Source organism: Caretta caretta, chromosome 20 (assembly GCF_965140235.1).
Source record: "Caretta caretta isolate rCarCar2 chromosome 20, rCarCar1.hap1, whole genome shotgun sequence".
Lineage (NCBI taxonomy): Eukaryota > Metazoa > Chordata > Testudines > Cheloniidae > Caretta > Caretta caretta.
Genome location: NC_134225.1, coordinates 7,127,265 through 7,153,801, shown reverse-complemented (window position 1 = coordinate 7,153,801; position 26,537 = coordinate 7,127,265). Strand labels below are relative to the sequence as shown.

At 44.9% G+C, this 26,537-nt stretch overlaps 1 pseudogene; it reads right to left on the bottom strand.

Annotated features, from left to right (window-relative positions):
- Window positions 1-4,800: 4,800 nt before the first annotated feature.
- LOC125629367 (keratin, type II cytoskeletal 6A-like) lies at window positions 4,801-17,651 on the bottom strand (annotated as a pseudogene).
- Window positions 17,652-26,537: the final 8,886 nt, after the last annotated feature.

Here is a 26,537-nt window from a genome sequence, read left to right as displayed (position 1 = left end):
TCTCTTGAGTGATAGATCCATAGGTTCACAGGGGCTCGGGCATCAGCTGAGCTAAATGGCCATAGCTCCACTGGCTTCAGTTTACATCACCGATGGATTCACCCAGTAGATTTTAAATGCCAGAAGGGATCATTATACATTCAAACTGTTCTCAGTCATGTAATCTCCCAAGGAACAGTCCCGGCTCCAAGGGTGCTCCTTATGGGAATTGAGCCGACCCCACTGTGCTTGAAGAACGACTTGGTTGCCTTATCGGAAGCCCTCAGGCAGCCTCGCCTGCCCCCAAATGGGAATGTCTTCGGCCAATGGCTCTCCTCTCACTGATAATGCACGTGCCTCTTCCTTTTCCGGACCTCAAACACCCCTCCATGCTGCTGAGCACCAGGGCTGAGTGGTCATCATGAAAGGGGATGCAGATCACGCCCTTGCTTACCTGCAAGCTCCTTGCAGCCGACCCTACACACAGTATTTTCTCCCTGGTGTGATTTCAGACGTGTCATGAGACCCCATAGCATGGATTTTATTTTCATCAGCTAGGCCAAATCTAGATAGATATGAATGAAAACCATCTATCTGGGTATCTTGATCTCTCTCTCAGGATAGGGATTTATCTACCTGTTGTATTTGTACATGCTCATCACCATGGTCACTGGACATCAAGGTGTCACCATCAGATGAGATGTTATCCCAAAGTCCTGACAACCTGCAATCTAGGAGCACCTAGAACTCCCAAGGTTTTATCTTTCCCCACAAGAGTATGGAAGTTATTGCCAGTCTCCTGTCACAAATTCCCATTGGGTCATTCCATTCTGCTTAAGTTTAATTCCCCAGTTATTTCTATTGAATGCTGAATCCTTCTCTCTCCACTCTGAATTGCTATCAAGTATTGGGGACCACTGACCCTGAGGCCAATGCGTTTCTACAATGGACAAAGTGATCCTTTAATGTTTGAGCTGGTTGACATATTTCATTCAATACAATGTTTTCAACAATAACAAAAAATGGCATTTTCATCCAAATGTTTCTTTCCACAGGAAATGTCCATTCTTGGGAGAGTGCTGTGACATTGCACTCCATATGTTTTATGGAAATATGCTAATAAGTATGAATATGATGTAACTGGAATATGCTTCATGCAGAAGGTCTCTTGTAAACTATCATTACAAAGCTTATAATCTGCTGACTGTGTTCATCCTATTTGTATGTATGTATCATTCTTGTGTCTAATACTATAAATATGAAGTATAACTCTGAAGTCCTGTTGTAATTATGCAAAGTGTGGGCCATTAATGGTGGTTTAGAATCTTGATGGCTCCCATTGACTAGGACAATTGGTTGTAAATGGCTCTGTTTACTTGCAAGCCTTCCTGCGTTAGTGTGAGTCAGGCCGGGAAGAATGGAGGCTTAGGGTATCACAGGACATGTGGCCATGTCACCTGGTACTGGAATCTATCTTAAACCTGGTGCTTTTCCATTTAGAAGGCGGGGTGGGGACCCAGAGAAACAAAAGATTCCTGTCTTGTGCCAAAGCTATAAAAGGGGGTGGAACAGAACAAAGGGGGCTGCCAGTCATGAGAAATCTCCTAGTTACCACCTGAGCTGGAACTAACAAGGACTGTACCGGGGAAAGGATTGGGCCCAGACTAGGAAGGAGTCGAGTCTGTAAAAGAAGCTTATTGGAACATCTCTGAGGGTGAGATTTACCTGTAATCAGTTTCTTAATGTATTAGGCTTAGACTTGCGTGTTTTGTTTTATTTTGCTTGGTAACTTACTTTGTTCTGTCTGTTATTACTTGAAACCACTTAAATCCTACTTTTTTTACTTAATAAAATCACTTTTGTTTATTAATTAACCCAGAGTAAGTGATTAATACCTGGGGGAGAAAACAGCCGTGCATATCTCTCTACCAGTGTTATAGAGGGCGGACAATTTATTAGTTTACCTTGTATAAGCTTTATACAGAGTAAAATGGAATTATTTGGGGTTTGGATACCATTGAGAGATGGGTGTCTGGGTGCTGGAGAAAGGAGTGCTTGCTGAGCTGTTTTCAGTTTAATCTGCAGCTTTGGGGGGCATGGTCCAGACCCTGGGTCTGTGTTGCAGTAAGCTAGCATATCTGGCTCAACAAGTTTGGAGCCCCTAGCTGGCAAAGAAAATGGGCTCAGAGGTAGGTCCTCAAAAAAAAAAACCCTACCAAACTGAAATATAACCCAAAACTGAAAAATATTGTTAAATCTGGCAAAAATTTTCTGTAAAACCAAAAAAATGTTGTCCAATCTGGTGAAAGTTTTCAATTTTCCATTGCTGAATTTTTTTTATGGTTTTGGGGCAGGGGAGGTTTGGTTCTGTTTGGTTTTGGTTTGGTTTTGTTATGAAAATTTGAAAAGCTTTGTAGAAATGTTTTTTATATAAAATTATCTTTTTGTTTTAATTCAAAAATTTTGTCCAGGGGAAAACAATGAATATTTCCTGCCTACATCTACCAGAGTTGATCAAATGCTTTCAGATCTTTCAATGGGTTTATAATTATTACAATGTAATAAATAACAATAATAAATTCCTTGGGCAAAAACCAAACTAACCCATTGTATTTCTTACTGTAAAGTTCAATGAGATACAATGCATCACACAGCAAGAAAAGGAACTGAAAAAAGACAAGCAAAAGTTGCTTCATGACCATTACATAAAAGCACACCTAGAATTAGCTGTAGATATTATACATTTTTTTTGAAGAACTATAGGCTGGTGAAGCTTATCAGCTCATTGGAGAAAAATATCAGATGGGGTAGAATTTCTCAGCTGCTGGAAATACTTGTTTGAGGGCTGGTCTAACCTAAAGCTGTAAGTCGACCTAAAGTATGCTACTTCAGTTATGTAAGGGTATGTCTACACTACGAAATTAGGTCGAATTTATAGAAGTCAGTTTTTTAGAAATCGGTTTTATATATTCGAGTGTGTGTGTCCGCACAGAAAATGCTCTAAGTGCATTAAGTGCATTAACTCGGCGGAGTGCTTCCACAGTACCGAGGCAAGCGTCGACTTCCGGAGTGTTGCACTATGGGTAGCTATCCCACAGTTCCCGCAGTCTCTGCTGCCCATTGGAATTCTGGGTTGAGATCCCAATGCCTGATGGGGCTAAAACATTGTCGCGGGTGGTTCTGGGTACATGTCATCAGGCCCCCCTTCCCTCCCTCCCTCCATGAAAGAAAGGGCAGACAATCATTTTGCGCCTTTTTTCCTGGGTTACCCATGCAGATGCCATACCACGGCAAGCATGGAGCCCGCTCAGCTCACTGTCACCCTATATCTCCTGGGTGCTGGCAGACGTGGTACTGCATTGCTACACAGCAGCAGCAACCCATTGCCTTATGGCAGCAGATGCTACAGTAGAACTGGTAGCCATCATCGTCATGTCCGAGGTGCTCCTGGTTGCCACTGTGAGGTCGATCCGGAGCGCCTGGGCAGACATGGGTGCAGGGACTAAATTTGGAGTGACTTGATCAGGTCATTCTCTTTAGTCCTGCAGTCAGTCCTATTGAACCATATTATGGTGAGCAGGCCGGCAATACGGATTGCTAGCAGTCCTCTTGTACCATCTTCTGCCGGGCAGGCAAGAGATGAGGATGGCTAGCAGTCCTATTGTACCATCTTCTGCCGAGCAGCCATGAGATGTGGATGGCATGCAGTCCTTCTACACCGTCTGCTGCCAGCCAAAGATGTAAAAGATAGATGGAGTGGATCAAAACAAGAAATAGACCAGATTTGTTTTGTACTCATTTGCAACCCCCCACCCACCCACCCACCCACCCACCGTCTAGGGGACTCATTCCTCTAGGTCACACTACAGTCACTCACAGAGAAGGTGCAGCGAGGTAAATCTAGTCATGTATCAATCAGAGGCCAGACCAACCTGCTTGTTCCAATAAGAACAATAACTGAGGTGCACCATTTCTTACTGGAACCCTCCATGAAGTCCTGCCTGAAATACTCCTTGATGTAAAGCCACCCCCTTTGTTGATTTTAACTCCCTGTAAGCCAACCCTGTAAGCCATGTCATCAGTCGCCCCTCCCTGCGTCAGAGCAACGGCAGACAATCGTGCATCTGAGTTGAGAGTGCTGTCCAGAGCAGTCACAATGGAGCACTCTGGGATAGCTCCCGGAGGGCAATACCATCGAATTGTGTCCACAGTACCCCAAATTCGACCCGGCAAGGCCGATTTAAGCACTAATCCACTTGTCAAGGGTGGAGTAAGGAAATCAATTTTAAGAGCCCTTTAAGTCGAAATAAAGGGCTTCATCGTGTGGACGGGTGCAGGTTTACATCGATTTAACGCTGCTAAATTCGACCTAAAGTCCTAGTGTAGACCAGGGCTAAGTTACATAACTGAAGTCGATGTCACTTAGGTCGACTTACAGCGGTGTCTACAGTGCTCTCCTGCTGATTTACCTTCTGCTTCTCGGGGAGGTGGAGTACAGAAGTCGGCAGGAGAGCGCTTTGCCATTGACTTAATCTGTCTTCACCAGACCTGCTAAATCGACACCTCTGTATCGATCATAGCAGTGCTGATTTAGCTGCAAGTATAGACAAGCCCTTACTCAAAAAGGGGCTAAATCCTTAGTTAGTGTAAAACACTGACTTCAGTGAAGCTGCACCAATTTATACCAGGATCCAGCCCAAATTTTTAACATCGTAAATCCATTTAATTTATTTTATGGGATAAAGTCATTTTCTTGATATATGCACAAGTGTTTAATTTTCTGAATATTACTGCATAGGAATTTTTTCCCTACAGGTCGCTGATGGAATATCACTCTCTTGGGCTCAAATCTGTTTCTGGTATGATGGTTCTGAAGTCTATGGAGTTAAGCTAGGCATGTATGTTTTGTCTGATTGGCCAAGGTTTTCAAAAGTGACGAGAGATTTTGTGTGCTGCAGTTTTTGATGCTTCACTGGAGTCACCTTAAAGGGGCTTGATTTCTAGAAGGTGTGTCCTCCCTTCTTTCTCAAAATCAGCCCCTTTACAGTATTTCAAGCTGGTCATTCAGGATTGGAGGTATCCCATATTGATAGCCACTTTTCAAAATCTTGACCATTATCCACCATAGTTTATTTCATGGTGTAGTTGTAACTAGATTATGGTACCTGGCTTAAACCTAGAGGGAGAGTAGGTGTCACTACCATGACAACTGGTTAGGTGACAGTTGTCACCATGACAGTTGGTCCCTTTGAGGCAATACATAGCAGGTTATTGAGCTGTAACGGACACCGTTCATTTCTCTTTCGGTTGTCAGGGTTGGCTGGAGGGGCTGAGCTGCAGCCATTAGATGATAAGAGAAGGCACCATATTCTAGACTCTCCTGCTTGTCGATTTCACCGATGTGGAAGTGATGGTTGTTTTCGCAATGGTGCTGGACCTGCCTCCAGATCCGTACCCTCCCCTGCCTCCATTGTTTCCTCCTCCAGAGGTGGATCCTCCACCTAAGGCATATCCACCTCTTCCACTTCTGGAACTGAAACCTATTCCACCACCACTGCCTCCTCCTACTCCAAGGCAAATCCCACCTCCAAGTCCACCTCCAGAGGTTAAGCTGCCACCCACCATGGCTGCGGAGGAAAACAAAGGCAGTTGGTTATTCCAGAAGCAAGCCCAGGAGTCCTAGCGTACAACCCACAACCGGACACCACCTCTAACAGAACAAGATGAATGTGCCAGCGACTTACAGATACTCACAGAACTTTGGCATTCTCCAGACATTCTGCAAGGGAAAGAAAGTGGTACGGGTTACACATGCAACAGAGCCGTTATACTGCTAGGAACCCTGCAATCATTGATATTTCATCTGCTGAAGGCCAGGGTCAGTTTCCGGTCGGGAACTGGAATTTCCATTCTGCAGGATATTCCAATGTTTTGGGCGTAAAAAATTATTCCAGTTCAGAATGAAAAGCTGAAATTTTGAAATTTGCCATGAAAGAAACATTTCAAACTTATTCATAACAGTGTTGTTTTGACTTTTGTATTGTATTAAAATATTAACTATAATATATGTATTCTGTACACATGCTACTAAATGTAATATAATGTTAAAATTAATATTATCCTATCATCTAAAAGTCAAAATGAAATTAGTCCAAATGATGCTATCAAAAGGGAACATTCCAACTTTTTCCTGTTGAAAAATTCTCAAAATCAAAACACACTTCCACAAAACATTTCAATTCCTAAAAAACTGCATTTTTCAATGGAAGAGCATTGATGGAACTAGTCAGTACAATTAAACAAGATCTGTATTCTCTTCATTACTATTATTTGTTTTGCCATAGCAGCAAAAAGCCCCAACCAAGATCAGGGCCCTGCACAGACACAGAGCAGTAGACAGTTCCTGTCTCAAAAGAGTTTGCAAGCTAAACTGTGAAACAATTTGGGGCTGGTCTTCACCACACACTGTGATTAATTAATCCACCTCAATGAGAGAAGGAAGCTAAGTCAATGGGAGAGTGTCTCCCATTGACATAGTGCAGTGGAGAACCACTTCAAACCAATGTAAGTTACATCACTTAACTCTCATAACTTAGACTGACTTACAACATTAGGGTAGACAAGGCTAAAGGCACATAATCTTGCTTAAGGTCACCCAGCAGATCAGTGACAGACTAGAACTCATGTCGCCTGAGTGCCTACCCAGAGCCCTATCCACTAGACTAGACCACCTCTTGCTCTTAAAGCAGCAGCATGTCCTAAATGCTAATATGCCAATATTATTCAGACTGCCTTCTTAGTTGCCAGGGAGTTAGGGGCATTGTTTTAAAAGGGTGAGTATGACATGCGCTAAGTTTCCCCATTGACTTCAAAAGATCTGGTCCTCATTATATTGCCCTAACCTGCATACTTCTCCTTCCAGCAGCTTCCTGTAGGTGGCGATCTCGATATCCAGAGCCAGCTTGATGTTCATCAGCTCCTGGTACTCCCGCAGCTGACGCGCCAAGTCTGCCTTGGTCTTCTGCAGGGCACCCTCCAGCTCAGCCAGTTTGCCCTTGGCGTCTTTGAGGACCAGCTCACCTTGCTGCTCGGCCTCAGCAATGGAGGTCTGCAGCTTTTCACACTGCAAGGCAAGACAAACATCTGATGGATTCTGCTGAGGGTAGCACAGAAAAACACAGGCCTGATCCTCTTTTGCCCGGTAGTGTTTGTCAGTGACAATGGTGCAAAGTGAGCGTAAACCACTGCCATTCTGGTATGATAGTGGTTTACATTCCATGTGCACTGGTATAAATGACTGAACAAGGGAGAATCAGGCTGCTGGAGTTTAACATTAGCTCAGATTTTGCAACAAGAGTGAGATCACCACAATGGTTTTCATTTGCAACCATGGTCCAAATCCCAAAACCGGCCACAAATGAAACACTTCAGAAGCTCATGGCACAATCTGATAAAAGCAGCAGTCACAGTATTGCCCAGGTGTTCAGAAATCATGGCACCATAAAATCATGAGATCATACTAAATAAGCTGGGACTTCTTTTTATCAGCCTTCTGGTTTTGGAGACTGTAGTGTTCAAGCTTCGTCTCTGCAATCATGAGGCCCTTTCTTAAAAGAAAGCTGAAAACCTCATGTCATCACCTGATTCCAGGAGCTGGAGCTTTAAAAAAAGACCAAATACCATGCAATGTGTGATTAAAAATCACAAGAATTGACAAGATTGTAGTCACCACTCAAGAAAGGCAACTAGACTAGACAAAACTAGAAGGACAAGGGGTATTGTCGTAGAAATTATGTTAAATACTCATCAGCGCTTAGCTGTTGTTGAGTCTATAGGGAGACAGACAGACCTCAATGCTTTTCTTTAGCCAGGACACTTCCTGACATGAACAGAACTGGAAAATGGAAATGTGTATTTTTGTTTAAAAAAATCCCAAATTAGGGCAAAAAGCCAAATATGTGAAATTTTTCATGGAAGGGATTTGCAGAAAAAATCCATTTTAGGAGAAGGCTCTAGTCAAATTTGTTTTCTCCAGGCAGGAAGTGAAATTAACAAGAGCTTTCCTGGCAGGAAGCTGGGGAGCTGCCATTTTGATTTTTCCAAAAAAAAATTGAAATTTTATGAAAAGCGCTTTTTCTAATAGAAAAATCATTGCAATGGAAAGTTCCTCATGAGCGCTACATCTACCAGTGAAACGCTAAAAGAATTCATCCCGGGTTCACACTCACGTGCATGAAAAAAAGCCATATCTGCGTCTTCACATTTTCTATTTCAGCCCACAGCCTTTGGATCATCCGGTTAAGCTCTGAGATCTCGCTCTTGCTGTCTCGTAGACTGTCTCTGTGTTTCCCAGCTGTCACCTGCAGCTCTTCAAACTGGTGTTCAGAAACAACATAACCAGGTGGTGTCAGACAAAGGCTAGTGTGTATACTCTTTGCTGCAAACCATCATCACCCCGTGAGTTATCTCCCAAAGAGGACACTGTTCAGAAGAATCCAGTAGAGTATTTCAAGTGGGGAGATGGCCGTCCTCTTGGTCAACATACCAGGGATTGAACCGGGGACCTCCAAAACTAAAAAATATGAGCTGCTACTTGAGCTAAAGCTGCAGAACTTGGAGGGTGAGGGAGCTGGCAATTCATACCCTTTGTGGATCAGCCCAGTGGGATACACTCACCAGTGGGTTGCATTTGTAGCAGAGGTTCATAACTCATGGGACCGGCTGTTTTTCCTTGCCCTCTCCTTTTGCCACTCACTTGGGGGAATTGCTACTACTGAGGAAGCTTGCATTTTGGAAATGCATGAGGGATGCTCACACCTGTGGCTGCCAGCAATAGTGGGGCATTACTTCACGTTCCTGGGCAAAGGGGCACTTTGGGTTCTAACCATCTAAGGACCCACTGTGGAACTGCACTACAGCACGAACTGGGATCGCTTGCGTCTTATGTGCACGGCTTAGTCAAGTTGTGAGTAAGTGCTATGGCAGCAGAGACACAGTGTTGAGATGAGTAAAGGAGGGAGAGCAAATAACCTTATGGAGCACCATCCCTACACACACACCACTCCCATCACAGCTTAGACCTCCGCAATCATCTTGGTCTGCAGCACCAGGGAGGTGACAGCCTCTTTGCCTTGGCCAAAGCTGCGTGTGAAAAGACAGAGCATCCTCCCTGTGGATGGCAGTTGCTACTCAGCTGTACAGGATAGCATTGGGTTTATATTTGCCCAGTGGCATATGGCGTTTTGCATCCAAACTCCCTGCATCCACTGAAGCCAATGGCAAAGCTCTCATGCAAGGCATGATCAGGACCCTAGATGCTGGAGGACTCACCTTGCACTGGTAGCAAGACTCTGCCTCCTCTCGGCTCCTCTGAGCAATCTCCTCGTACTGTGCTTTGACCTCCCGGATGATGCTGTCCAAGTCTAGGTTTCGGCTGTTGTCCATAGACAGGACCACGGAGGTGTCGGAAATGGTCTGCTGCATCTGAGACAGTTCCTGCAAGTCCCATAAACGTGGGCTTTAGCCGCACTGTGTTTCTCATTGTATATGTTCCTCTTTCTCAGTCCTTCTCCATTTCAGATCCTCCATGACTAGCGCGGTTGGCCTGAATTTTCTGAACCGCCTAGTGATTTGGAGTGCCCAGCATGAGACACCTTCAAGAGGCCTGATTTCAGAAGCACTTCCTGAAAATCAGCCCCCGCTTTAAATATATCACAAGTTGGGTCCTCCCAAGTCAGTAGACTTTGTCCAAGAGAGGTTTAAGAGATGTCTTGATCTCACTCCACAAGTATCTTCACAGGGAAGAGATTTCTGATAGTAGACAGTTCTTTAACGTAACAGCAAAAGGCATAACGGGATCTAGTGGTTGGAAGGTGAAACTAGACACATTCAGACTAGAGGTAGGGTTCACATTTTTAATAGCAGTGAGGATGATTTAACCAACTGGAACAACTTGCCTAGGGATGGAATCTCCATCACATGAAGTCTTTGAATCAAGACCGGACATCTTTCTATATGAGATGCTCTTGCTTACAAAGACGTTATGGGGTTAATACAGAAATTTCTGGGTGAGTTCTTTGGCCATATTATACAGGAGGCCAGACTAGATGATCACAATGGTCCCTTCTGGCCTTAAACACTAAGAATCTATTTAGACGCTGGTGCTGCTTCAGTTTAAATTGGAGAGAGGCTGCTAAGACACAAACCCTATCCTACACAGTTGACATCAATATATTTTAAAGAGGAATATTCATCCTCAGAAAGCCAAATATCCCGATCCCCCATCCAGCTGTTTAGAATTAGCACTCCAGGGCTGCATTCCCCAGGCGACCAAGAGAATAGCAAGCCTTCTCACCACCTCATACAGACATCTCAGGAAGTTGATCTCATCAGTCAGGGAGTCTAGTTTCGCTTGCAGCTCCATCTTGTTCATGTAGGCAGCATCCATCTCCTAAAGGAAAGATTGGTAATAGAGTGAATCTTTCCATCTCCTGAGGCTAATAAATTCAGGTGTCTAATTAGAGCTGGACAGAAACCAGATTCATTTTGCAGGAAAATCCATGATTAAGATATTTTTTCCGGCTCTGAAATTAAACGAAACCAGGAAATTTTGAAATTTCCTGCACAGCTCAGGGAATAATAATTTGGGGTCAATTGAACTGTTTTCTCAATAAAAGTGAAACATTTTCTTCTGATTTTGATCTTTTTTAACTTTTAAAAATACTTTTTAAATGAAAAAGTGAAATGCTCCTTTCCAAAAATATCAAACTGGGACATTTGGGCATCAAAACACTTTCTTTCATTTTTTATTCAAAACGAAGTTTCCTCAACATTGACCCATTTTTCTAAACTTTTCGGTTTTGACGAAAACTGCATTTTTGGGCAAAAAAAGTTTGGACAAAAAACTTCTCATCACTTTTATTAGTGATGCTTCCAAAAAATGGTCTCTAATGTTAGTCTGCCTACAGTAAACCTGGAGCTGGGACAAGCTGAATTGGGTATGAAGGAAGGGTATTTCACTGCATACTCATACGATATTGTCTCGTTGTTTTCTTGTGCTCTCTATCTGTCTCTCTGCCTCTACTCTTTTGTCTTACTATACTTTGATTATAAGCTCTTTGAGGCAGGGACCATTTTTTTGTCTTGTGTTTGTACAGCACCTAGCATAACAGGGTTTGGGCCAGGACTAGAGCTCCTAGGTTCTATTGCAATATAAATAAAAAATAATAATGGAGTAAAATACCTATTCAATTAAGGCTAATCTTGTGCAAAAATAAAAGAGGCATGCATCTGTGTAAGTTGTGTATTTTTCTACACCAGGGGTTGGCAACCTTCGGCACGCAGCCCATCAGGGTAATCCGCTGGTGGGCTGCAAGGCATTTTGCCGAAGGTTGCCAACCCCTGGTCTACACAGTTTGTGTACTTTGTTTTCAGCAGTAGAAACATTTGTACCTAACGACCTTTTTCCTGATCTATTTTGCTATTATATCAGCCTGACCTGAACTCTCTTCTGAGACTCAGACCTGAAGAAGATCTGTGTGTTGTTTCTCTCACCAATGGAAGTTGGTCCAAACTCAAGAAAGTCCAAGATCTTAAGGTGTGTAGGGGAGCAAGATTCGCTCGGTGGTCCTCCGTTAAGATGAAGCTAACTTTAAAGAGTGGGATTTTACTGAGCAGCAACTCTTAGCTCGTAAAACAGTCTTCAAAATATGCTATCTCAGCAGTGTACTAACCACAGGATATGCAGTGGAACAAAGAACTTTGAAAATAGCCTCAGATAAGAAGTGCGCAGCAAAAAAGGAAATAGATAAGAACCAGAAGACACACAATATGGGTAACAAAGGTATAGTGGCTCCTAAATCATAGGAGAAGTAAGACCCTCTGCAGACTGGATGCAGGCCATCTGCAAACTCCGGGGAGGTCTTCAACAGTACCTGTTTGCCTCTCTGTGTATATGCTGTTTTTACTAACTGTTACTTCAATAAATCCAATCAAAGCTGACTTATCAGGGGTCTGTTATTATTGACTCAAGAGAACTGCTCTCTCTAAACATATAATTACAGTTTAAAATTGTAGCAGTTATTGCTTATCAAGTCATTGGTTGTTGATGATCAGTAAATTATTAATGCTCCCTTTGGGGGGCAGTTTTAAACAAACAGTTCCTAATAATCCCAACCGTTTTCTGTTCATTGCTTAAAGCTTCCTGTGGATTTTTACCCCGCTGGTTGGCTCACCTTTTTCAGGCCCACAAAGTCATTCTCCACAGCTGTCCTCTTGTTTATTTCCTCTTCATACCTGTTGAGTGGAAGGAATAAAAACAGGGTCCAGTTGCTTATTTTTATTCTTGCCTAAGTCATTGGCAACAAGACAAAGAGGCTACTGGAAATGGGTCAGAAATCTTTGTCAAAATCTACCACCATGTTTGAGGATTTATGGACAAACAGCAACATTTTGCCTTCCCAAACGAGCCATTGATTGCTGCCATCTTTCTAAAACACCCAACCCAACATAGAGTCCAATGATGCAAATACTTACTACCAAGAGTAGCATGTGACCTCTATGAGGAGCTTCTTTCACTTCAGTGGGGCTACTCATGGTAGCAAACTTCGCACCCGATAGCAAGTGTTTGCAAAATTAGGCACACAAAGTAGTACTTCCATACTATGTCTGATAGCTCAATTTATTATGATATAACTGCACTCAAGTATTGAATCATGATCTCTCAGAGACTTAGCAGTGCAAACACCTATCCGGTCATCTGGGCCACCCCTAAAATGGCTTAACAAATTGTACGTTTTCTAGTGTTTTGTACAGCTTTGTTTTAAAGGACTCTCTATATTATATGTAACAATATCCTAGAAGTATAGGACTAGAAGGGACCTCCAGTGGTCATCTAGACTAGTCCATCTCCCCATGCTGAGGTAGGATTAAGTATACCTAAACCACCTCTGACAGATGTTTGTCTAATCTGTATTTAAAATCCTCCAATATGGTGGGATTGTAGAGGTGAAAACTTTTCTCACTGTCCATGCACTTGCATGAGGGATGCATGTGAGCTGAGAGAACAGGTTCAGTGAAGGATCAAATGATTTTGTTGACTTCTGTGAGCCCATAAGTTTAGACCCTAGGAATGTTTGTGGATTTCTCATAGCTCTGGAACAAGAATCATGGAACCCATCCAGTCAAACTGATCGTTCTCTGCCATTCTCTCTCTACCAAATTCACGGACATGAAAAATGCACCACGGACCATGAAATCTGGTCTACCCCTGTGAAATCATAGAATATCAGGGTTGGAAGGGACCTCAGGAGGTCAGCTAGTCCAACCCCCTGCTCAAAGCAGGACCAATCCCCAATTGTTGCCCCAATCCCTAAATGGCCCCCTCAAGGATTGAACTCACAACCCTGGGTTTAGCAGGCCAATGCTCAAACTACTGAGCTATCCCTCCACCCAAATCTGGTCTTTCACCACATACAATAAAGATTTCCCAGGGGAGACCAAATTGGGGGTCCTGACTCAAAAGGGAGTTACAGGGGGATCACAAGGTTATTTTAGGGGGGGGATCTCGGTATTGCCACCTTTACTTCAATGCTGCCTTCAGAGCTGAGTGGCCAGAGAGTGGCGGTCATTAGCCAGGCGCCCGGATCTGAAGGGGGCGCCCCACCAGCAGCCGTGCAGAAGTAAGGGTGGCAATACCGTGCCAGACCACCCTTATTTCTGTGCTGCTGCTGGCAGCGGCTCTGCCTTCCGGGCCAGCAGCCACCGCTCTCCAGCTGCCCAGCTCTGAAGGCACCAGCAGCCATGCAGAAGTAAGGGTAGCGGTATCACAACTCTCCCCTACAATAACCTTGCAAACACCCCCACCCGCACTCCTTTTTGGGTCAGGTCTCCTACAATTACAACACTGTGAAATTTCTGATTTAACTAGCTGAAATCATGAGTGCTAATGAAATCAAGGCTAATGTAGTGCCAATCTTTAAAAAAGGGAAGAAGGAGGATCCTGGGAACTACAGGCCAGTCAGCCTCACCTCAGTCCCTGGAAAAATCATGGAGCAGGTCCTCAAAGAATCAATCCTGAAGCACTTGCATGAGAGGAAAGTGATCAGGAACAGCCAGCATGGATTCACCAAGGGAAGGTCATGCCTGACTAATCTAATCGCCTTTTATGATGAGATTACTGGTTCTGTGGATGAAGGGAAAGCAGTGGATGTATTGTTTCTTGACTTTAGCAAAGCTTTTGACACGGTCTCCCACAGTATTCTTGTCAGCAAGTTAAGGAAGTATGGGCTGGAAGAATGCACTATAAGGTGGGTAGAAAGCTGGCTAGATTGTCGGGCTCAACGGGTAGTGATCAATGGCTCCATGTCTAGTTGGCAGCCGGTATCAAGTGGAGTGCCCCAAGGGTCGGTCCTGGGGCCGGTTTTGTTCAATATCTTCATAAATGATCTGGAGGATGGTGTGGATTGCACTCTCAGCAAATTTGCGGATGATACTAAACTGGGAGGAGTGGTAGATACGCTGGAGGGGAGGGATAGGATACAGAAAGACCTGGACAAATTGGAGGATTGGGCCAAAAGAAATCTGATGAGGTTCAATAAGGATAAGTGCAGGGTCCTGCACTTAGGACGGAAGAACCCAATGCACAGCTACAGACTAGGGACCGAATGGCTAGGCAGCAGTTCTGCGGAAAAGGACCTAGGGGTGACAGTGGACGAGAAGCTGGATATGAGTCAGCAGTGTGCCCTTGTTGCCAAGAAGGCCAATGGCATTTTGGGATGTATAAGTAGGGGCATAGCGAGCAGGTCGAGGGACGTGATCGTTCCCCTCTATTCGACATTGGTGAGGCCTCATCTGGAGTACTGTGTCCAGTTTTGGGCCCCACACTTCAAGAAGGATGTGGATAAATTGGAGAGAGTCCAGCGAAGGGCAACAAAAATGATTAGGGGTCTGGAACACATGACTTATGAGGAGAGGCTGAGGGAGCTGGGATTGTTTAGCCTGCAGAAGAGAAGAATGAGGGGGGATTTGATAGCTGCTTTCAACTACCTGAAAGGGGGTTCCAAAGAGGATGGCTCTAGACTGTTCTCAATGGTAGCAGATGACAGAACGAGGAGTAATGGTCTCAGGTTGCAGTGGGGGAGGTTTAGATTGGATATTAGGAAAAACTTTTTCACTAAGAGGGTGGTGAAACACTGGAATGCGTTACCTAGGGAGGTGGTAGAATCTCCTTCCTTAGAGGTTTTTAAGGTCAGGCTTGACAAAGCCCTGGCTGGGATGATTTTACTGGGAATTGGTCCTGCTTCGAGCAGGGGGTTGGACTAGATGACCTTCTCGGGTCCCTTCCAACCCTTATATTCTATGATTCTATGATTCTATGAAATTTATGACTTTAAAAAACCTACGACTGTGAAATTGACCAAAATGAATTTGGTAGGGCCCTACCAGTGAGATTACATCCCACATTATTCACATCCGAGAGCAGGGGATTTTGTTAAATCTCCATCTTGGCGAATTGCTTTCAAAAGTCCCACCCGCAAAGAAATCCATTTTCTTCCATTTCTGCCTTGACACAAAGGTAAAACCCGACTGATTTCAAATTACCCAAGAGCAAGTTAGAGTGGGATCTGTCCACGGATAGAATACAATTAAATCTTAATAGTCCATTGCTAATTAGGGAACAGGTCAACTATAATAAATCTCTGCAAGAAGATTATTCTCTTTCAATCAGAACCATCATTCACATTCACCTTATTAGTGCCGGTAGAAAAATGAGTTGAGACAATTCATGAAAATTGTATCCTTCCTTGTCAAAATTCAAAATTCTGATGACAAATTTCATCACATTTTGAAAAAAAAATGACCATTTCTACAGCTGATTGAAAGACAGGATGAAATTTTCATGACCATTTTGACAATTTCTTTTCTCACCATTTGATATTTTTATGGACATTTCATCCACATTTCAAATTTTGAAGGTGTTTTGTTAAACCATCTCTACAGCTGATTGAAACGTGATTCAATTTCTGTGACCATTTTGTCCTTTTTTTTTAGTCAAAATTTGAAATGTCAGTAAAAATTTCACCATTATTTCAAATTTTGACTTTTTAGAGCAGTAAAAATGCGTGATCAAAATTGATCAAAAAATCAAACTTCAGAAAATTTCCACCAGCTCTAATTATCATTAGAAATTGATCCAGACCAAACCCCAGAACCAAAGAATCTGAACTTTGGCAAATTTCCAATTGGCTTCTCAGCTCTCTGACTGGAGTCTGACTGCAATGATTATACTTCGTTATTATTTCCTTACTTGTTCTTAAAATCCTCCACCAGATCTTGGAAGCTCTTCCGCTCGGTATCCAGCTGTCTCCTCTCATTTAACAGGCCACCTAGCTGCTTTCTCAAGCCATTGATATAAGCCTCAAATAGCTGGTCAAGGTTCTTTTTAATGGGTCCTTGGCCCTGTTCCTGCAAGAGTTTCCATTTTGTCTCCAGAACTTTATTCTGCTGTTCTAGAAATCGGACCTGAAAGCCAAAAGAGAGTGGTTGAAAAAGATTAGTTAAAATTTTCATCTTTCTTTTTCGTTTGTTTGCTTTTTGTTGTTGACCAGGTCTAGTGAGTTTAACCTTTTCCCTGATACAACTATCCTGAAAGCAATGACTCAGTAACCCTGCTCCAGAATCCTCTTGGATAAACAGGAAAAAAACCTCCTTGAACAGCAGAATCAAATATTTGTGGAGGGATTTTTTTCCAGACAAAATTCTCAGTCGTAGGCAAAAGAAACTTGAGATTTTTCATTACAGAGACACCAATGGATTAGAAGAATGGATGGTGTTGACCAGATGGGAGATGACATTTAGCAGGGAATATATCGTACAATTTGTTGCCTTGGTAACCAATGCTAATGATCCGGTAGGTAGAGCAGCAATCCATGGTTCAATTCCCTAGTCTACCAATAACCTTCTCTGTGACCTTGAGCAAGTCACTTCCCCTCCCACGCTTTGCCTCGTCTATTTTCAGTGTAAGCTCTTTGGGGGAAGGGGCTCTCTTTTGCAAAGTGTTTGTACAGTCACAGGCAGTGGGGCTGCGGGGGGGTGCTGATCTTGTGTGGGGTCTCTAGGAGCAATAGTGTCCCTTCCCCCACCCATCTCACCTTGTCAATGAAGGAGGCAAATTTGTTGTTCAGGGTCTTCATCTGCTCCCTTTCCTCTTTCCGCACTTTCTGGATCTCTGGGTCAATCTTCAAGTTGAGAGGAGTCAGGAGGTTCTGGTTGATGGTCACTTCTTGGATGCCACCAGGTGGGCAAACAGGAAATCCAGGGCCATCCCATCCACCACCAAATCCTCCTCTAGCCCCACCACCAAAGCAACCACCGAGCCCACCACTGAACTGTCCCCCAGACCCAGCACCACCGCCAAACCCTCCACCCACGTGGCTGCCAGCCCCAAACCCTCCACAAGTGCCACCAAATCCACCAATGGAAATCCTTTTATTTCATCCCAAGTTATGCAGGCTCCTACTGCCAAAGCCTCTGGGACTCCAGGCTGAGCCTGTGCATCCTCCGCGTGACACTGTGCTGAAGCTGACTTTGTTCCTACCACTAACACGGGCAGAGCTGGAGCTGAAACCCCCGAGGCTGCCTCCCAGGCTTTGGCCAGAAAACTGGCGAGACATAGCAGCAGCTCCCCTTCAGCAGAAGAGAAGAGAGAAGGAGACCTTGACGGGGGAGCTACCAGAGGAAAGTCCCAGGGCAAAAGCAGTTGAGTCCCTCTAAAGACAGTGCAAATCTCTTCCTTTTTATCTGTTCAGGGAGTTGCCTAGGTAACAGGGGAGTGCAGAAAGGTGTCGTTTTTTGTATTCCTGGGCTTAAATGAGCCATCACCTCTTCCCTCTGCCAAAAAACTGACCTTTCCTGAAACACACCCCAAAGAGCTAAGAAACCTGCACCAGTACTGTTGTCTTTGGGAATTCTTGTTTGCCTCAAATTACTTGTGTTTTCCTTGTACCAACCCAGAATAGATTATCCAGAGTCTTACTTCGATGACACAGCATTCAAATTCCTTGACATATTTTGCCCTAGGGTGAGACCCTTCCTATATCCAGATCACTGACTTTTTAAAGCCTGTTGGCAAGTGTTGGTTTAGTGAATTCAGAAAAAATGCGCTGCCTTTCACAATTCAGAAGACAAAACAAAAACAAAAAACACAACACACCCCAGGATTGCCCCATAAATCAACTTTTTGCTTGAAAAAAAATGTTGATTTACATTCTCCAAAATCACTTTCTTAATCCAGGGGAAGAGAGGGAAGAGGTCTGAACTATAGCAGTGAAAAGAGGTTGTGGGTTTGCTTAGTTAAAAGTGAATCTCCATTTTCATGTCTCGGTCCTGTTTAAGAGGATGAACGCATGCTAGCTGGAGAACATACCTAGGTTTGCAGAGATGTGAGGCGTTTCATTACAAACGGTTCTAATCAAATGTGTAGTGTCTGCAATCTAGCGTCCCCCTTTCAGCCTCGGCTAGAAAAGACAAGGTCATTCACTATCTGGCAAGCAGAGAACAAGAGAGACGGAGGTGACACCGCTGCCCAAGACCCCTGCAATGGCAGGGAATTGATTCAGTGAGATAGGCATTGATGAGCCTAGCAATCAATCCACGCCCCATGCTGCAGAGGAAGGTCAAAACCCCCAACACCCCAGTTCAGGTTGGCCTGTGGGGAAAATGCCTTCCCGACCCCAAATGTGTGTATCAATATGCCCCTGAGCATGTGAGCCAAACCCACCAGCCAGGCATCTAGCAAGAGGATTCTCCGGCCCACCTCAGAGCATTAATCTACCCCATCCAGTGCCCCATCTCCACCACGGACCCATTAGTGGGTTGCGCAGGGAACTGGCTCGCACATATTTTTGCCAGGATATTACATTCAGTTAATGATGATGTGTGTGCTCATGGCAAGGGGTGTTCTGCTTTTAGCACAAGTCACTCACTGGGCCCTGCATCCACACTACATCAGAATAGTTCTAGTGATCTCCACCCACTGAGGTATCTGGGGAACCTACCATGCTGGAGTCTTGCAGGTTAGAAAAGCCATTCCTTCTGGGCTGGCGAGGACAGGAGAAATCCCAGCGTTGCCCTGTACATCACAGCCCATCATTAGGCCGTTGGTCTGTCTCACGGGGTTTCAACAGGTTAGGTGGCCTTTTGACATGAAATCAGGAACATTTGGATGAACTGATCCCAGGATATTTGACCTCAGCAAGAAAACTGTTGTGGGCAAAAAATAAGCCTACCAGCGTTGTGATGCTCACATTAGCTAGTGTTACGTGCCTTTATTGTGTTTCACTAAACAGACTGAAACCTGAATGCAAGACTGCTTTGTGACACAACCTAGTTTCTTAAGAGCCCACCCAAAATATCCCATACATGACATGAATGTGGACCCTCCTTTTCCTAGAAGTCCAGCGTGATCTAGTGACTGGGACACACACTACCACAGATCTGCTGCACGATCTTAAGTAAAACATGCCATTTTTCCCCATCCTGAGTTTTGTCTATTTTGATCTTCAGAGCAGGGACCATCTCTAACTCTGTATTTGCAAAGTGCCTAGCACAATGAAGCCCTGATCTTAAGGCTTGTCTACATGTCAAGGTACTGCGCAGCAAGCCCGGGTGTGAATCTACAGCGTGCCATGTAGTAACTCATCGTGTAAACAAGCCCTTGGGTGCAGGCTGATGGTAATACAAATGTAAATAACAGCACCTAGTACCTCGCATCAGTAAATCTCAACATTCTTTACAGGCCAGTATGATTATCCCCATTTTACACATGGGAAAATTAAGCCACAAACAGGTCATATGATTTGCTCTAGGTCACCCAGAAGGCCAATGACCTGACTAAGACTAGAAGCCAGGTCTGCTGAGTCTCTGTCCAATACACGACCCACTAGACCACTGGCCACTTGGATAAACTGGTTTCACATTGGCCACTTAAAACAGGAATCACTATGCATATATTTATACAGGGTTCTTTGCATCTGTTAAACTGGAATTCCAATATGCTTCTACACGCTTTTTTTGGGTAGCTCCTGCCTGTATAGAATTATAGACACATGTGACAGGGTCAGGCCAGATGGCTACAAAAGAGTGCTAGAAGGTAGATATATTAGCCCCAGGTAAAGTAGGTCCCTTTTCCCTGGGTAAGGTAACAGGGAAGGTTCCAGAACAATCAGGAACTTTCTGGAAAGAATTAAGGCAGACGGGCTGATTAGAACACCTACAGTCAATCAAGAAGCTGCCAGAATCAATTAAGACAGGCAGGCTAATCGGGGCACCTGGGTTTTTAAAAAAGGCGCTCACTTCAGTGTGTGGTGTGCGTGCAAGGAGCTGGGAGCAAGAGGCGCAGGAAGCTGAGAGTGAGAAGGCGTACTGCTGGAGGACTGAGAAGTACAAGCATTATCAGACATCAGGAGGAAGGTTCTGTGGTAAGAATAAAGAAGGGGTTGGGAGGAGGCCCTGGGGAAGTAGCCCAGGGAGTTGTAGCTGTCGCCCAGCTGTTCCAGGAGCCACTGTAGACAGCTGCAATCCACAGGGCCCTGGGCTGGGACCCGGAGTAGAGGGTGGGCCCGGGTTCCCCCCACCCTACCCAACTCCCTACTTGATACCGGAGGAGTTGACCTGGACTGTGGGTTCCACCAGAGGGGAAGGTCTCTGGCCTGTTCCCCCATCCAGTAGGTGGATCAGCAGAGACTGCGGGGATTGTTCTTCTTCCTTTTCCCCATGCTGGCCAGTGATGAGGCTAACTGAGTGAATGGCAGATTTGAGCCACGAAAGTGGCCAAACTGAGGGCTGCTGTGAACCTCTGAGATGAGCAAATCCACCAATAAGCGCAGGACCCACCAAGGCAGAGGAGGAACTTTGTCACACACAGAATAGATAAATATAGATATAGCATAGAAGAGTCCCGTAGAATTTAATGGAGACTGTCACCTTTCTACAGTCTTCCTGGCGACCACCCTGCCGAATTCTACAGCAAGGATAAAATTCTCTAGCAAACTTTATAAGGAGTTCCTGATGAACGCCCTTACATTTCTACAGAATCTTCTTGGTGGTGCTGTTATGAGATTCTACAAGGCTTTTCCATAAGACTTCACGGTACTTCACCCAAACAGTTTATGGGCAAGGACGGACCCCCCCGCAGCAGACTTCAACTCCAGCTGCCAGCTCAGATCCTGAACAGGGAGGGTGGCTCAGATTTGGTGTTCTGCGTTGGGCCTACTGAAGTGACATGCAGTTCTACAGGAGATGGTAATATCTACTGCTCTAGATTCGGGTCCATCTCCGTCATGAGTCAGGCAAGGGAGACTTAATGATCACAGGAGCTGAGTGGGTGGAGAATTTTTGAACAAGGTTTTTCTTTTAGCAAACGCTGATTCTTCAAAATGGAAACTTTTCACAGAAGCATCTTGGCTTCAACAAAACATTCTCAGGTCCAGGCTAGAATTTCTCAGGTGAGGGGGAAAGGCAGGGACAGAGTAGCCAAGAGCTCAGTGGTTAGGAAACTCCCCTAGTTGGAATCGGGCACAGTACAGATTTGCACCTGAATCTCCCACATCCCAAGTGAGGGCAGCAGAGTGAAAGCAACTGTCAACCCCCCTCATTTTTCACAAAATGGAATTCTTGCTTTCCAGCCAGCCCTACACAGGCATGACTCTGTTAAATCACACCAGCTCCACGAGCATAAAATTGTGTGATCAGAGGAACAAGCTGATGGCTCTGGCTCTAAAAGATTTTGCCCGTTTCCTGTGCTCACCATCCGTCTCCGATAGACGGCAATCACAATAGCTAACCTCACCCTGAAACTCTCGACCAACTCTCGGTACAAGGTACAGCTAGTCGGAGAAATAGCAAGGTCCCATGAATGGGGCATAGGACTAAGAGACATGGGTGCTGTTCCCACATCTGCCACTGACTTTGTGTGAAACCCCTGGGCACGTTGCTTCTTTAGTCAGTACCTCAGTTTCCCTAGCTGTAAAATGGCAACCTGCCTTTGTGAAGCCCCTGATAGGGCTGTTCTTCCAATAGAAAACTGGCATTTCAATGCACAGACTGTTTCCCACGGACGGTGTTGGCTTTGGGTAGAAAATGTTGACTTTTCATTAAAAAAAAAAAACCCAGGTTTTAGCCTGAAAATTTCAGTTTTTCAATGAAAAGGGCAAAATTTTCCATGGGGGGGAAAAAACCCATTTTCTGATTAGCTGCTCTCCTTGACATTTTGCAAGACATGTTTGGAGCTGTGCCATGGTTTTTTCCTCCACCTTCGTGGGATTCTGCTGCTTCTGCGTTAGTCACCTACAGATTCTTTTGCTGGAAAGGAGAGGGGAAAAAACCAAAGCAATAAAAATCGAATTGCTTCATTCAACTCTTAATTTATATTCTAATTAGCACCGGTGTCCTTAGTCACACAAATGCAAGATCCTCATCTATCCCCCTGGAACAAAACCCACACCTTGCCTCAACCCCAGGCTGTGCCTGAACCGAAACAAGGAAGCCAGAGTTTATGCTGTGCACTCTGTCACATTGTCATTTCTTGTAAGGCTTGTGGGTAACCTTTTAGTGAATCAATTCTTCAAATCCCACTTGTTTCACTTCAGCTCTTTCTGCATACATACAGTTCCACCATACATAGAGTTTAGTAAATAAACTGATGAAGGGGACTGTGGGGGATGGGGGAATTGCCCCAGGAGGCCATACATTTGGAGGAAAGACATTCCCTGCACTGCAAATGCAGCCTTAAGGCCATAGCATCTTCTACCTGAGGGGACTGACCAATGACTTTGCACAGCAGGTGAAATTCCCGCTGTGCAGAAGGATAGAACTTGTACTATGTGCCACTAGTTTGAAAGGCCTTTTCCTGGCTCTCGGCACAGGACTGAATTTCACCTGCTATACATAACCCTCTGTCCAGCCCCAGGAATCCTTCCCCGTGCCAGAACTCCTGGATACCCCACATCCCTAGCTTGCCCGGTGCGAACAGCTTCTTTGCATGGCTTCTCCGCATCCTTCCCCCAGGGTGTGCATAAAAATGAATATGTAAGGGACTGAACTCAGCTCTTCACTGATGGAAGGGAGGTGGAGTCTGTCTCTCTCCCCTCTTGTGCAATTGACAAGTCTGCTAGAAAACTGACTGAGCCTGTTGGAGTCTAGTTGGCCATTCCAGGGAGAGTGCTACCGGGAGTTTCCAGGGTAGCTACTTTACTTTATGTCCTCCACTTTTATAGTAGAGCACCCCATTCTCCTTAACTTCTGGGCATGACAATAGCCAGCATGCCCCTGAGCTCCCGGCCCCTGGGGTACTATGGTGGGCCTGCCCGCTTGTGATCGTGAGGCATGACATCATGTTATATAAGTCGATGGGCTGGCCACCCAACTCACAAGAACACAGCAGAAGGAGAAGGTCAAGGAAAATGACTCGCAATCCTGAAAAGATCAGGAACCTAGATTTTGCTAGTGATTTACAGTGTCCAATCCATATAGAGGGCCTGCTTTTCGGGGTGGGGGATATGTGCTCAGAGCTTTCAGATCCCTTTTTATGGTGTCCCATGCCCACCCCCAAAAATTATTGCTAGCCGCTTTTGAGAATATAGGCCAGGACTTCTTGCTTAAGGAGCCATTTAAAACAAAGGGAATTTTGCCATTGACGTCTATGGGTTGCAGTGTTTATAAGATATATAAAAGGGGATAGCACAATGTGCCATAATAATGACAGGTAGGTGCAAAGATGTTCCAGGAGGCAAGCAGTCATAATTCAAGGACAGTTGGCAACAGCTGTAAAGCCGATCCCTGGAAATGCTTCTTTGGCTTCTCCCACTCTTTGCAATGTTGTGTTAATTTCAATGGAATACGTGGGCCAATGGAACGAACAGAGTAAACATACTCCTGCCATTGTGCAAGGTTTGGGATTTCCAGCACAGAGACTGCAGGCTGCTTAGTGCCAAGGCAAACACGCTAGAAAATCCATGCCAACGTTTGGAAATGCATTGATGAGGATACATGGAAGAAAACGAATCCAAAACGAAACCTAAAGCCTTTTCAAAAGGAAACGGAGTGGCTATGGAAAACCATCTTAATGAAAACCTATTCAAGCTCCATTTTTCAGAGAGAGAGAGAGAGAGAGAGGATATTTGACTACGGCCTCTTGTTCTGACAAGCAGTCCTTTCTAACTGGGATGAAAGGGCTAGTTCTGTGGTTGAATTCTGACCTAGCCTTTGACAAAAACAAACCAACACCAGGAGGAAAAGAAACAGGATAGGACAGCTGGGGGGAGCATGGGTTTTTGTAGATGTTTTCTGGACATAAGGTGACTGGTCAGGCACAGATGGATGTTCTCTACCTGTCCCCTTGATTTTCCTCCTCTGTTTTTATTTTCTCCTTCCTCCAATTGCCTCCTCCTTCTCACCTCTCTTTTGACACCTCCATATTTTCCCTCTTGGATGTCCAATTAGTTCCCCGGCAGCTTTGTTATGCCCAATCCCTGAATATACATAGATCATTTTCCCTGGCTGGAAAAAGACACCATCATGATGATAAAAAGGGGAGTGCTACTGGAAGAGCTCCAAGACCCCAGAACTTTGTCTGAAGTAGCCCAGATTTCATTACTTCCCAGGCACGCTGCAAAAAGTCACCTGTTTATGGAAGGGGTTGGGGTATGCTTCCTAGATGAAGGAGGTAGGTGGTTGGCTGGCTGACTTCCTGTTGAACTGCTGATTTTAATGTTGCTGAGGTTTAATTTGCATCAAACCCATTATATAATTAATTATGTTAAGGTGCCTAGAGCCTGGGCTAGGCCTCTCTCTCGTTTTAAAATTAAATAAATGAGTGGCACACTTGGGCATGTGTACACTGCCGTCAGAGGTGTATTCAAAACAGGATACATCCCAGAGCTAGTTTTGATCTAGCTACCTCAGAAATCCATACCAGCGTGGGCTGCACACGCCCGCATGGGACCCTGGGTACTTGCTCAGATGACTTCCCCTTGCTGAAATCGGTGCTGCTGGAGACTCACTATTAGTGTTATCTGAGCTCCCTAGGGTGCATCTACACCTCAGATTGCCATGTAGACAGAGCCTTTGTCTTCTTGGCTAGATGCACATCGCAACCCGTACAGATAACCCTCTTTGGAGCAACATCTTGAGACCTTTTTGCCTCCATATTACTCTCTCTCTCTGTGCCGCCTTCTGTCACTCAGTGCTAGGCAACATCACCAACCAGATGCAGGACAAAACGACCACCCATCCCCAAAGGAGCCCAGGGGCACCACAATCAACAGGCCCCAAAAACCTCTGGCGGGATTGTCAGGCCAGACCCACTTGCAAAAGAGATCTCATGCCAAGGATTCATGGGGTGGGAACACGCCGCCACTCGCTGAGCAGAGCTGCCCTTTGAAATCAACGGGACGTAGCGTTGAAAAACTGGACAGACCAACATGGCCCCAGATTAAATTGCCTGCAAACTCATTCCACCTATCTAATCTCTCATGCCTGTCTCATTGCAGGCTGGAGTGAGGGTTCAAGTTACAACACCTCCTCTCTATTATAATCAGTGATTATTGTTATTATATTAAAATTGCAGCAGCACCCAGAAGGTGCAAGGCACTTTGCAAGCACCAAGTGACGCATAAAGTCCCTGGCTTGAAGATCCCGCAGTGGCAGGCAGGAATTCCTTCCCATACTAAAAGCCAACCCACGACCCACGCAAGGCTTAAGTCCAATTTAAGGCTTTAGAAGCAGATCCTTAGCCGCAGTAAAGAGATGGAGCTGTGACAATTTATGCCACCTGAGGTTCTGCCCTTTAGGGATTCATTGGGATTTTGGTGGTTTATGGGTCTTATGCTGCACAGGTGTGAATTTCCAGAGAAGCACTTACCTGCAAGTTTAATTTAAAGCAGGTGAGTAACCACATGCTTTACATTAAGCGCACACTGAAGTGCTTTGCTAGAGCAGGGCCTAAATGAGTTAAGTGAAGTGGGAAAAAAAAAATCAGACATTCCCAGAAAGAGAGAAATAGCAGATTGAATGCAAAGTGTTTTTAAATGCAGCTCTTTGTAGCCGACACGACTTCTGCTCTCTGTAGGACGGCGTTACTTTTAATTCGTTTCTAGGAGGCTTGCTTGGGGCTTTGGATCAGGCCCTTACAAGTCAAAGTATTCTAGCAGAGTCGGTCGCCTCGCAGCTCCTTGGAATGTTAACGTTTGGTGCTGCTCCTGTTTCAAGCTGGACCCGATCCCCCAAGGTGGCAAAGGCTAGATTGTTAAAGGGATTTAGGCACCTCAAGGAGCTGCTAGAGGACTCGTGGGATTTTCAGAAGAGCCTGGGCACCTCACTCCTGAGCGCCTTCACTCAGGTTTCTACTCAGGCCAAACTATCCCTGGGGTTCCATTGGAGAGGTGGGTAGAGCCGGTTGGGAACATTTTGACGGGTTGAAAAATTCCTGACAAGCGCAAACAATTCCTAACCCGAACAGCAAACCTTTCTGACTTTTCTCTCCCACTGCGGCATTACAGACC